This window comes from Leucopleurus acutus, assembly GCF_964270905.1.
Source record: "Leucopleurus acutus genome assembly, chromosome: 2".
NCBI classification, from domain to species: domain Eukaryota; kingdom Metazoa; phylum Chordata; class Mammalia; order Artiodactyla; family Delphinidae; genus Leucopleurus; species Leucopleurus acutus.
The window spans coordinates 156154549-156167529 of record NC_139143.1 but is presented as its reverse complement, the minus strand read 5'-3'; the positions used below and the strand labels follow the sequence as shown (position 1 = coordinate 156167529).

Sequence of the window (12981 nt, the reverse complement as noted above, 5' to 3'; positions counted from 1 at the left end):
AACAAACAAAATAAGACACTAGAAAAAAATACCCTGGGCAATAAAAAATTATTTTAAACCAAAAAAAGAGAGAGAGAAAAACAAAGTGCAGCCTTGGGGCAGGGCCCTGGCTCCACCTCAAGGGATACACATAACAATATCTTTGAGCTCTTCTACTGAACTAAAACCCCCAACAAATGGAAGACTTAGCATTCTTCATTCCAGAGAAGATCACAGTTCGATTAACTTCAAGAAGCTCATCAGGAGACCACCTAGGCCAGATTAAAGGCATGCAGGCCCTGTACACACCCTGATCCTTATCAGCAACCCCACCCTTGAACCACTGCTATAAAACTCATCAAATCTCCCCAGGTTGGGACACACAGTTTTTCAGGGCACAAGCCCGCTGTGTCCCCCTTTGCCTGGCAAAGCAATAAAGTTATTCCTTTTCACTTCACCCAAAACTCTGTCTCCGAGATTCGATTTGGCACCAGTGCAGAGAGGCCAAGTTTTCGGCATCACCATCAACCTGGTACAGTAGTACTATTATTATTCTCTACTTCACAGATGAGAAAACTGAGATTACAGAGGTTATATAACTTACCTAAGGTCCCCTAACTACTAAGAGACACAACCATCCTGAACCTCTCCTCTGAATTCCAGATTTGTTTACCCAACTGTCAACTTGATATCTCCTGATCTCCCATCCCCAAACCTGTCCCCTATTCAGTCTTCCCCAATGTAGTTACTGGCAATTCAATTCTCCCAGTCATTCAAGTCAAAAACCTAAGTAAGAGTCATTCTAGATTCCTGCTTCCTTGTGCCAATATCCCACACCCAATCCATTAGGAAATTCTATTGCCTCTACTTTCAAAAATATCCAGAATCCAATTACTTCTTTCCACCTACACTGCTACCCATAGTCCAAGCTCTGTCTAGATGACTGCAATTGCCTCCTAACTTAATTTTCCTCAGTTATAATTTACAAAGCTTCAAATAGGTATATAATGAAAATAGAACCCAGGGCTGCCCATATCACCACTGAATCCTACTCCCCTGAGTAAGTAACAATTCTTTTACTGTTTCTTCTATTTACCAATACAGCTCTAGCTAACATACTTATACTGCTATTTCTGACCTTCTACTGACTTTCCAGTGTGGAAGCTGAGGGTTCCACCCTCTTAAATTACTTCCTTTCAAATACTGGGTAAAAGACAATTTTGGGTAAAATCAATATTTAGGAGAAACAAAAACTCAGCATTTGCATTATTATGACTGATTATAATCACTACTAAGCCAAGTAATATATTATGAATACATTTTATTTCTTGCACAATTTTTAATGTTTTGCCTAATTTTTCATTTGCTTAGTTACTATATGCCTACCATTAATTCTTCCCAAAGTCTCCAACAGAATTGTAAAATTCTTCTGAATATGAATGTCCACCATGTCAAACACATCTGGAAATCCATGAATTCTTTCCTTAAACCCCACTCCCCAATATTTCTCCTAGAGTTCTTGATCCTCCCACTCCAGTTTGGACTGCTTATTCTCTAGACTGTTATCCAGCAGTCACCCTGGGTCTTGCTATCACCCTTCTTTCCAGATTTTACACCTTCCTTTTTATTTTTACTTAATTGTTTTGTTTACCCCCTTGTTTTTGATGGGATACATCCCCCAGAAGCTTCAAAAGAAAAGCTTTTGCAAGGGCAAAGTTTTCAAAATGTGGCATGTCTGAAAATGTCTTTACTCTCATGCCTGACTGGTAGTTTGACTGGATATAGAATTCTAAGTAGGAAATAATTTTCTCTCAGAAAGCATTGTTCCATCGGTAGAGCTTCCAGAGCTGGTGTTGAGAAGTCTGATACCATTTTAATTTTCAGTCTTTTATATGGCATCTCATTCCCCCCTGCCCATAGAAGTGCTTAGAATCTTATTTTTATTGCCCATATTCTAAAATTTCATAATCATATGCTCTGGGGTGGGTCTTTTTTTTCATTCATTGTGCTGGGCACTTGGTAGGACCTTTCACTTTGGAAGTTCATGCTCTTCAGTTGTAGAATATGTTCTTGTATTAGTCAAAAACAGACTTCCTAGATTGATCCTTTAATTTTCTTATCTTTTCTCTCTTATTTTCCATCTTTGGCTTTTCTCCATTAACAGATGATTTCCTCAACTTTATCTCCTTGGCCTTCTAGTCAAATGGTTTAAATAAAACCATAACTAAATAATCATATAGAACCATATATAAATAAATAATTATATTTTTAAATTTCCAAGAATCTTTGAGAATCTTTGTGGTTCTCTAATTATTCCTATTTTATAGTATACCATTCTTGTTTCATTGATGCAGCTCCTTCTCTAACCTCTCTTGGAAGGATATATATTTAGAAGATCGTAATTAGAAGGTTTTTTGGTAGTTACATTTTAAAGTTTTCTTCTTTTACTTGGGGCTCTTCAATTTCTCCAAATCCACCAATTTCCTGGCAGGTGGTGGGGGTGTGGGTGGGAGGCAGATGATTCCTACCTGCTTAAGAGCCACGTGATAGAAGAGGACTAGAAGTCTCAAGAGCCTCACCATTCAGTATGCAGACAATCTCTTCATCTCCCTCTTCTCAGTATAACGTTCCTTTCCCATCTGCTGTCATTTTAGATGCTTACCTAGTATGAAGGTCGGTAAGCATTCTAACATTCTGGTTCAATTTTTTTCCCCAAAATAAAAAGTCATCTCTTGTCGGGGTGGGTGAGACTTAACTGATTGTTGCAAAGAATGGGGATGGTGACTTTTAGGCCCAGTTATCCCTGAAAAGACTTTCAATAGTCCTCCTATTTTCAGCCCAAGCCTGACATCCACCTTCAGATCCAGAGGTGAACTCTAAGTTTTGTAGGTTTCTGTGATGCAAACTGGCTTGCTTCTATGTAGTACCTGCTTCTATAGATACTATTTTATAGGCACTGGAAATATTGGGTTGGCTAAAAAGTTCATTCGGGTTTTCCATAAGATGTTATGGAAAAACCCGAACAAACTTTTTAGCTAACCCAATACAGTGGTGAACATTATAAAGTTCTACCCTCAGGGAGCTCACCCTACCCTGGAGGCTATAAACAATAAGTAAACAAATGAATAAATAAGATATTTTCAAAGATGATAAGAATTATAAAGACAAAGCAGAATGAGGGGATAAATAGTGATATTGGATGGCTATTTTAGACAGGCTAGTCAACAAAAGTCTCTATGAGGAGGGGATATCTCAGAAGAAGCATGCCAAATAATTCTGGGATAAAGATATTACTATAGGAAATGGGAAAAGAAAGTACAAAGACTGAAGTAGGAAAGAGGTTGGTGCATTTGAGAAACAAAAAGGTCAGTAAGGGTGGTGGTTAGGATGGTGTAAGCTACAGGAAGAGTGATCAGAAATAAGGTCAGAGAGGCAGGCAGGACAAATTAAGGCCTTGTACATCAAAGCCCAGAGTTTAGATTTCATTTGAAGGGTGACAAAAAGTCACAGAAGGAAATTCAGCAGTGGAGGATGGTATGATCTGATTTACCTTTTTAAAGTTCAATCTGGCTACCATGGGGCAAGAGGGGAACTGAGCTAGGATGCTGGCTTGTGGAGGTAGTAAGTAGTAAGCAGACAGGGCATATTTTAAAGATAATGCTAAACTACCTGAAGGTTTGAGGTAGGATGTAAAGGAAAGATATTAAGGATGACACCTAGGTTTTTGGCCTAAATAATAGATGAATGGCAATTCCATTTGCTGAGATGGGAGAGGTCTAGAAAGTAAAATATGGGGGCGGGGTAGGAAAACGATCAACGGGGGTCCATAATACATACTCAATAAATGGTAGCCATTGTTTATATTAAAAATCATCTTCCATTATATGTCAATTATATCTCAATAAATTTTTTTAAAATCACCTTCTTTCTGGGGTTGTACTACTTCACTCTCCACAGATGATGACATAAACAGTACTGAAGCTTATTCCACATTTTATTTTACAGAAACTTTCTGGTTATATGAAATTAGAACTTAGACTCAATTCCTAAGTCATTAGACTTTCTACCTTAGTACAGAGAAGAGAAAACAATATTAAGACCCCCCCCTTACCAATATGCTAGTATTATAAAATTTGCTTTGAGGGCTATATCGACACTCTTTCACCTAGTTACTCACTAGGATTTCAATGATAAAATCAAAAAGATGCACCTTAATCCATCATTTTTATTTATTTATTTATTTAAAATACTTTTTTTTTTTCCCCCGGTACGCGGGCCTCTCACTGTTGTGGCCTCTCCCGTTGCGGAGCACAGGCTCTGGACGCGCAGGCTCAGCGGCCATGGCCCAGCCGCTCCACGGCATGTGGTATCTTCCCAGACCGGGGCACGAACCCATGTCCCCTGCATCAGCAGGCAGACTCTCAACCACTGCGCCACCAGGGAAGCCCTATTTAAAATACTTTTTAAAAATTTATTTATGTGGCTGAGCCGGGTCTTAGTTAAGGCATATGGGATCTTCGTTGCAACACATGGGATCTTTTAGTTGCAACATGTGGAATCTTTTAGTTGCGGCATGTGGGATCTAGTTCTCTGACCAGGGATTGAACCCAGGCCCCCTGCATTGGAAGCACAGAGTCTTAACCACTGGACCACCAGGGAAGTCCCAATCCATCATTTTTAAATGCTTCCCATTTATTCTGAACAGCACACACACACACACACACACACACAAACTCTGAGATAATACATTTTTCAAACCTGATCATTTAAAAATTATTCAAGGACTTCTCTGGTGGTCCAGTGGTTAAGACTCTGTGTTTCCAATGCAGGGGACCCGGGTTCAATCCCTGGTCAGAGAACTAGATCCCACATGCATGCTGCAACTGAGACTGCATGCCGCGGCTAAGAGTCCACATACAGCAACAAAGATCCCACGTGCCATAACTAAGACCCAGCGCATCCAAATGAATAAATAAATATTTTAACATAAAATAAAATAAAAATTATTCAACATTAACTCAATGTGATTTCTAACCTGGTCCATTCCCCTCTTTTAACAAAAGGAGAAACCAAAGCCCAGAGGTCAAATAACTTGTCCAAGAGAACACAATTAGGAAATCGTGGATTGGTGTTAGGTCAAATAACTTGTCCAAGAGAACACAACTAGGAAATCATGGAGTGGTGTTAAATGCATAAGAGGAATAGTTGAAGATAAGGCTGGAAAAACAGGTCAGACATTAGCTGTCAGCCTAAAGAATTTTTGACTCAATTCTGAAATAAATGGGAGCCACAAAAGGTTTTTAAGAAATAAGCTATACAATTAGAGCTATGTATCAGGAAGAGTGAAAGGTGGGCAAAAAGATAGGAAAAATAACTCACTCCAGGCAAAGTGAAGAGGACTGAATTGACAGATGCATAAAGGAAGGAACAGATGCAAAAGTCTTTGAAGATTTAGAATCAAGAGCTTAGCTTCTGATTAGAAGCAAGGAATAAAAGAAATAACCAAAGATGACTTTGGGATTTTCATAATGGGTAACTGGAAAGAGTGCTCTCTTAATAGCTGAGATTGGGAAAATACCCTGCCGTATCCTCATAGCATTAGCGGATATTAATCTGTTTCCTAGATGTACAGTTTGCTTCCTCAGGAGACTGTCTGGGAGACAGCCCTCTACTTCTATTCACCATGATATTACCTAGCACAGGGCTGGACTGAGTAGCTCCAAACAAATATTTGGTTATTTGAAAGCATATTCTTCATTTTAACAAAATGGCAATCATATTGTTGCAAATGGATTCTGAAGGGGAGCTAAAACAATTCTGAAAAAAATTGGTAGATAGGAAAATAAATTCAGAATGTGACCTAAAGAAAAGTAAGCATGAGAATGTGAACAAGGAGTCTAAAAGAAATATTAAATTTCTCATGGCATGAAGAATAACAAAGAGGTATGAGAACAAATCTTGGTACAGGTCCTCAAAAAGGCCATTGGGGAGTGGAAGTGAGCAAGGCATGGTATTGGGTTACAGATCTTGAGCGTAAGACTTCCTGGCATAAACAACCTTATTCACAAGAGGCCCAAACTATCAGTCCCTGCACTCAACAAAGCACTTCATTGTTCTTTTTTTAAACTGATAAATTAGAGCAACTGATGATAAAACAACCAATCTTAACTGTATCCATGTATTAAAAAAATACATACACACAAACAAAATATACACACCTACTTGCCTCTATGACTCGTCAGGCCCACTCCTTTCCTTCCAACTAGAAATCTTAGAAGGGAGAAAGATAAAAGGAAAAGAGGAAGTAGGGAGGTTGGGGTCAAGAAAAAGAGAGAAATAAAACTGCAAAAATTCAGCTCACTCACTCCTGCTGGGCACAAAATAGCTGTGGCAGCAGAGGACCAAGCCATGCCCAGAGGATTAGATACCCACCATCTGGCAGGTCATACAGATACCCTTTTTTCCCAAGTAGGCCTTCAAAATCACTAATGCAGCAATTTTCAACGTTTTCTTTGTTTTAAGTGGAGATCTTTTCTTCAAAATTCTTATATGGAAGTTCAATATAAAACAGATACAGAGTGAAGCTACTCTGGCTGGATGAAGCAAAAATGGAAACCGAAAGCCTCAGCTGCTCAGCAACCTCCCTCCTGGGGCCAAGCCCCTGAGGAGGCATATCTGTGAAAATCCTAGGGTTCCAAGAGATGGATTCGTCCCAATTTAAATCTCATAATCTCAGTATGAGGGGAAACTTTGGTTCATACTTCTGCCTCAGCTTTTGCACCTATAAAAACTAACTAACCTATACTAACAGCTTGAAAATAGACTAAGAGCCATACTAACAAACAGTAACAAAAAATTTGAATTATAAAAAATATAAAGTATTAACAATAAATTTCTAAGACAACTTGAAAAGCATTTAGGAAATAAAAATTCTAAGAATTTTGAGACTGGAACATAGTTATGCATAGTTTGATATTTAAGGCATCCTAGGGAAGTATAAAAAATGCTTCTACTGCTATAGTACTCCTCTGGGTAACAAAAGCCAAGAGGACTCTGCTTGCTCTAGGCCCCTAGTAGGATAATTTCCTTTTGTTGTATTCAAAATATACATTGAAAGTAAAGACACAAAAACATGAAAGATATAAACAACTAGAACTCCTTTAAAAAGTAATCCATGTCCATGCTTTTAACTGCACTATATTTGAGACAGATGGCTTATGCAGAACAAAAAAGTCACCATCATAGTGCAAACCCACCATGGTTAACAATAATCATAATAATTTTCATGCTTACTGTGGATTATAACAGATCCATAGGCTTTATGTACATTATCTCATTTGTTGGTTCACTGTAAAGATCAAGATAGAATTAACACTACCTTTTACATATTAGAAAACTTAGCTGACAGCAAAGAATATGATTTTTTATATAAAAGGGAAAGGTGTGTCATTCCTGAGCAAAAGAGATAGGCTAAGAAAGTAGATCAAGGTGACATCAGAATAGGAATGGTATTCATCACACCACCACGTTTCTAGGCTGAAACACATATATATTTAGTGAAACAAGAGCAAAGATGTACATGGACTGTAGGCCAGGATGTCTAATATAGTAGCCACTAAGCTTCATGGGGTAATTTAAATTTAGTTCGTTGTTTGTACTAGCCACATGTCAATGCTCATTAGCCACATGTGGCTATTGGACAGCACAGATAAAGAACATTTCCATCATTTCAGAAAGTTCTATTCTATTCAACAGCATTACTCTAGCAGAAAACCCTTGAACGTATTAAAAACAGCTGCAGGGACCTCCCTGGTGGTCCACGGGTAAGACTCTGCACTCCCAATGCAGGGGGCCTGGGTTCAATCCCTGGTCAGGGAACTAGATCCCTCATGCATGCTGCAAAAAAAAAAAACAGACCCTGTATGCCGCAATGAAGATCCTGAGTGCCGCAACTAAGATCCAGGGCAGCCAAAATAAATAAATGAATAAATTTTTTAAAAAACAGCAGCAGACCCTCAACAAATGCTTGGTGAGTGAGTGAATGAATGATAAAAGACAGACGGGATGCAATGAGACATTTAAAAAACTAGCCAGAGGAAAACAAACTAATAATAATAGCTAACATTTACTGGGCACTTAACACAAGCCAGGTGCTTTATATGGACTAAATTAATCCTCAATAACAACTCTATGAGGGATTTACTGTAATTTACCTCATTATAGATGGGAAAACTAAGGATCTCACAGGTTAAGTAACTTTCCCAAGATCCACAATTTGAATCCAGGCAGCTTAATCTAGAATCTAGAGCCTGTTTTTAATCATTATACTATACTATTCTACTTCTTATATAACAATTATATATATATTTTTTTTTAGATTTTTTTGATGTGGACCATTTTTAAAGTCTTTATTGAATTTGTTAAATATTGCTTCTGTTTCATATTTTGGTTTTTTGGCCACGAGGCATGTGGGATCTTACCTCCCCAACCAGGGATCGAACCTGCACCCCCTGCACTGGAAGGTGAAGTCTTAACCACTGGATCACAAGGGAAGTCCCTATAACAACTATATTTTTAAATTTTGCTGTTATGGAATAAAATTTGTTTAAAGTCAATCTTCCCATGCAATCACCAGTCAAGTTCATAGTGAAGAGAATAAAAAAAAGAAGTGGTGAATAAAAAAGATTGGCAGGAAATACGCCAAACGTTAACATTAGTTTGATCCCTAGATGCTGCGATTAAGGAAAATTTTTATTTTCCTGTTTTTGCTAATTCTATTTTCTAAATGTTCCATAGTGATGATGTATCCCTTCTGCAATAATAATAAGACAATAAAAATACTACTTTTTAAACAAGATGAAAATATAATCAGCTTAAGAATTCCTAAGCAGGGACTTCCCTGGTGGCGCAGTGGTTAAGAATCCGCCTGCCAATGCAGGGGACACGGGTTTGAACCCTGGTCCAGGAAGATCCCACATGCCGCAGAGCAACTAAACCCATGCACCACAACTACTGAGCCTACGCTCTAGAACCCGCAAGCCACAACTACTGAGCCTATGTGCCACAACTATGGAAGCCCACATGCCTAGAGCCCGTGCTCCACAACAAGAGAAGCCACGAAAATGAGAAGCCTGCGCACTGCAACGAAGAGTAGCCCCTGCTCACCACAACTAGAGAAAGCCTGTGCGCAGAAACGAAGACCCAATGCAGCCAAAAATAAATTAATTAATTAATTTTTTAAAAAAATTCCTAAGCAGAACATCAAATCAGGACTCAACCATCTCACTCTCAAGCATTGTAGATGCCCCCTAACTGACCTCTTGGCTACCAGTCTCCCCAACACTAAACCATTCCACATTTGCCACCAGTTACCCTCTGTCATCTAGTCCCTGCTCAGAATCCAATACACAAAGCATAAAATAAAATATTCTTGGCTTTATGCAAAACATTTCTGAATAGTCTGGCCCAATTCTACCTTTCCATGTTTATCTACCAGTACTATCCCATCAAATCCTCTAGGAGAGGCATGATAGAAAGAGTTCTTCTAGAAGCATGGTAGAAAGAGCCCAGACCTCAGAGTCACAGACCTCAGCCAACACATAATCTCTTGGCCTCAGTTTCTTCAAGGGAGAATCGTTGTGAAGATTAAATCTTTTAATAGGTAAAGCATGCAGCATACGACAAAGACTTCAAGAAATGGTGGTTTTCTCATTGTTATTATTAGTCCAAAAAAAATTTTTTTTCAATCTGAAAGCAGTCATTGTTAATTAACTGACCAGATCACAAAAATAATCATCACAGGTATCTTAGTTCATCCTTCTAACAAGCTGTTGATCTGGTCCTCCCTGTTGCCAGCAACTCCACCTTCTACAAAATGGGTGGTCGTTTTCTTCATTCCACCTCATGGAGAAGATAATTTGAAGGGTCACAGGAAGTTGTTTGCTTCTTTGAAGCATTTTCCAATGGTATAGGTCTCATAAATAGGATCCTCCATGTAGATAATGCCATATTTACCAAGAGATCAGGCAATCAGTGTATTATCTGTCAGGGCAATTTGCTTCTTGTTGATTTTGCCATAACCACACCTGAATTCATTTATTGAGTTCAGGTTCGGTTACCCCCACTAAATATATGGTTCCACAGTCCTCAGCATGTTAAATGGAGCTTTGTTGATCTTAACAAAGGTGCCATTGAAGACTTGGCAAAGGTAAGGAGCTGTAACATCTTTCAGACCTTTGGGCTCACACCACTGATACCTCTGATCCTGATGACAGATGCCAATTTGGGTTCCACAGGTGCATAGAAGTTGCCAGCTTTTCTTACCATCCTAGCCATTAGAATCTCAGTTCTGTACATCTGCCTATACTCTTTGTGATAGCGCTTAGCTTCTTCATAGACAAGCTTCATCCTTGCCTTTTGAAGCACCTTTTGGGCAAACTTTTTCCCCAGGCACTTGGTCTTCAGCTCTGCAAAATTCCTTTACTTTTTCTTAAGGGTTTCTGGCACAGCAGGAACATTATTTTTCTCCTCGCCCGCACCCTCCATAACCAAATGGGTTTTTAATTCACTGACTCCTCAAAAAGCTTTGCGCTTTTACCTCTGTGCTTTATTTATTATTATTATTTTGCTCCTTTCTGAGTTCCTTCGCTATCTTCTAAAATCCTATTAAAATTCAAGTTCCAGGGACTTCCCTGGTGGTCCAGTGGTAAAGAGTCCGCCTTGGGACTTTCCTGGTCATGCAGTGGTTAAGAATCTGCCTGCCAATGCAGGGGACACAGGTTCGAGCCCTGGTCTGGGAAGATCCCACATGCCGCGGAGCAACTAAGCCCATGCACCACAACTACTGAGCCTGCGCTCTAGAGCCCGTGTGCCACAACTACTGAAGCCCGTGCGCCTACAGCCTGTGCTCTGCAACAAGATAAGCCAACACAATGAGAAGCCGGCACATCGCAACGAAAAGTAGCCCCTGCTCGCTGCAACTAGAGAAAGCCCGCGCGCAGCAACGAAGACCCTATGAAGCCAAAAAAATAAAATAAGTGTTCTCCTTAAACTGAAACTAAATCCTAGTCTTTAAAACAAACAACAAAAAAGAATCCACCTTACAATGCTGGGGATGAGGGTTCGATCCCTGGTCAGGGAACTAAGATACCACATGCCACGGGGCAACTAAGTCCGTGAGCCACAACTACTGTGCTCGCATGCCTCAACTAGAGAGCCTGCGTGCCGCAAACTACAGAACCCACGTGCTCTGGAACCCGCGCACCACAACTACAGAGCCCACGCGTCCTGGAGCCTGTGCACCACAACTAGAGAGAAGCCCATGAGCTGCAAGGAAGATCCCACGTGCTGCAACTAAGACCCGATGCAGCCAAAAATAAAATAAAATAATAAATCTTCAAAAAAAATTCAAGTTCCAGGTTGAGTCAACCTCCTCCAAGAAAGGTTTGCTGACTCTGCCAAGCTAATATGATCTCCGACTCCTTTGAAATTCTATATGACTTAAGAGTTTACCCAAGCGGTAGCGTCCTGGCTGATTTTATTAGTTCTCTTTTCATGTATGTAAGTCCTAGATCTCCAATTAGAGTGCAAATTCCTTGCTAGCAGACATTCCATTTTACGTATACCTTTTTGATGTCTGACATCACTAGGCATATACTAGATGCTCAAAAAATTGTTAATCTGATTTGTGGGTAGGGAAAAAAGTCATAATAAAATTACTGGGACTTCCCCAGTGGCACAGTGGTTAAGAATCTGCCTGCCAATGCAGGCGACACGGGTTCGATCCCTGCTCCGGAAAGATCCCACATGCCACGGAGCAACTAAGCCCATGCACCACAACTACTGAGCCTGCACTCTAGAGCCCGCAAACCACAACTACTGAGCCCGCGCACCACAACTACTGAAGCCCACGTGCCTAGAGCCCATGCTCCGCAACAAGAGAAGCCACCACAATGAGAAGCCTACACACCAAAACAAAGAGTAGCCCCAGTTCACCAGAACTATAGAAGGCCCACGCACAGCAATGAGGACCCAACACAGCCAAAAATAAATAAAATAAATTTATTTTTTAAATAAATAAATAAAATTACTGGCTGAACATTTTTGTAGTGGACTAGGAAGCCAATAATTCTATACAAAGGTATAAAGTTTCAATTAATCAGTATAATCTAATTCCATAATTTTCTACCACTGACCACACATGTAAGTCATACTTAAGTTATATGATTTCTCTTTAGTCCAATATAAATATTAGCCTTAAACAACCCTAAGTAAATTGCACTTTTAACTTTTCCAACTCTCTTACACATATGCCCTACTTTAATAATATATTGACTTAAATTTTCTTATTTGGTTTCATTTAGAAATATACTCCCCTCACTAAAAAGTCAAGATAGGGGGCTTCCCTGGTGGCGCAGTGGTTGAGAGTCTGCCTGCCGATGCAGGGGACACGGGTTCGTGCCCCGGTCTGGGAGATTCCACATGCCGCGGAGCGGCTGGGCCCGTGAGCCATGGCCGCTGAGCCTGAGCGTCCGGAGTCTGTGCTCTGTGGCGGGAGAGGCCACGACAGTGAGAGGCCCGCGTACCGCAAAAAAAAAAAAAAAAGTCAAGATAGGGACTTACCTGGTGGCGCAATGGTTAGGAATCCTCTTGCCAATGCAGGGGACACAGGTTAGAGCCGGGGTCTGGGAAGATCCCACATGCCGCGGAGCAACTAAGCCCTTGCGCCACAACTACTGAGCCTGCGCTCTAGAGACTGCATGCCTAGAGCCCATGCTCCGCAACAAGAGAAGCCACCGCCATGAGAAGCCCGCGCACCGCAACGAAGAGTAGCCCCCACTCGCCGCAACTAGAGAAAGCCCGTGCACGGCAAAGAAGACCCAATGCAGCCAAAAATAAATAAATTTATTTTTTAGAAAAAGTCAAGATAGAGTGAGAAAGATTCATATACAGTAACCCCTTGGTATCTGCAGGGCATTGGTTCTAGGACCACCCCACCCCCTA

The 12981-nt window shown here is 40.3% G+C and overlaps 1 protein-coding gene and 1 pseudogene across 2 annotated transcripts in view; both read right to left on the bottom strand.

Moving 5' to 3' along the window:
* Window positions 1-12981, bottom strand: part of TESK2 (testis associated actin remodelling kinase 2) — a 129108-nt gene that overhangs the window by 53293 nt on the left and 62834 nt on the right. The window lies entirely within an intron of this gene.
* LOC309957896 (large ribosomal subunit protein uL30-like) lies at window positions 9786-10524 on the bottom strand (annotated as a pseudogene). The gene has a single exon. The product of its transcript is annotated as a large ribosomal subunit protein uL30-like (transcript).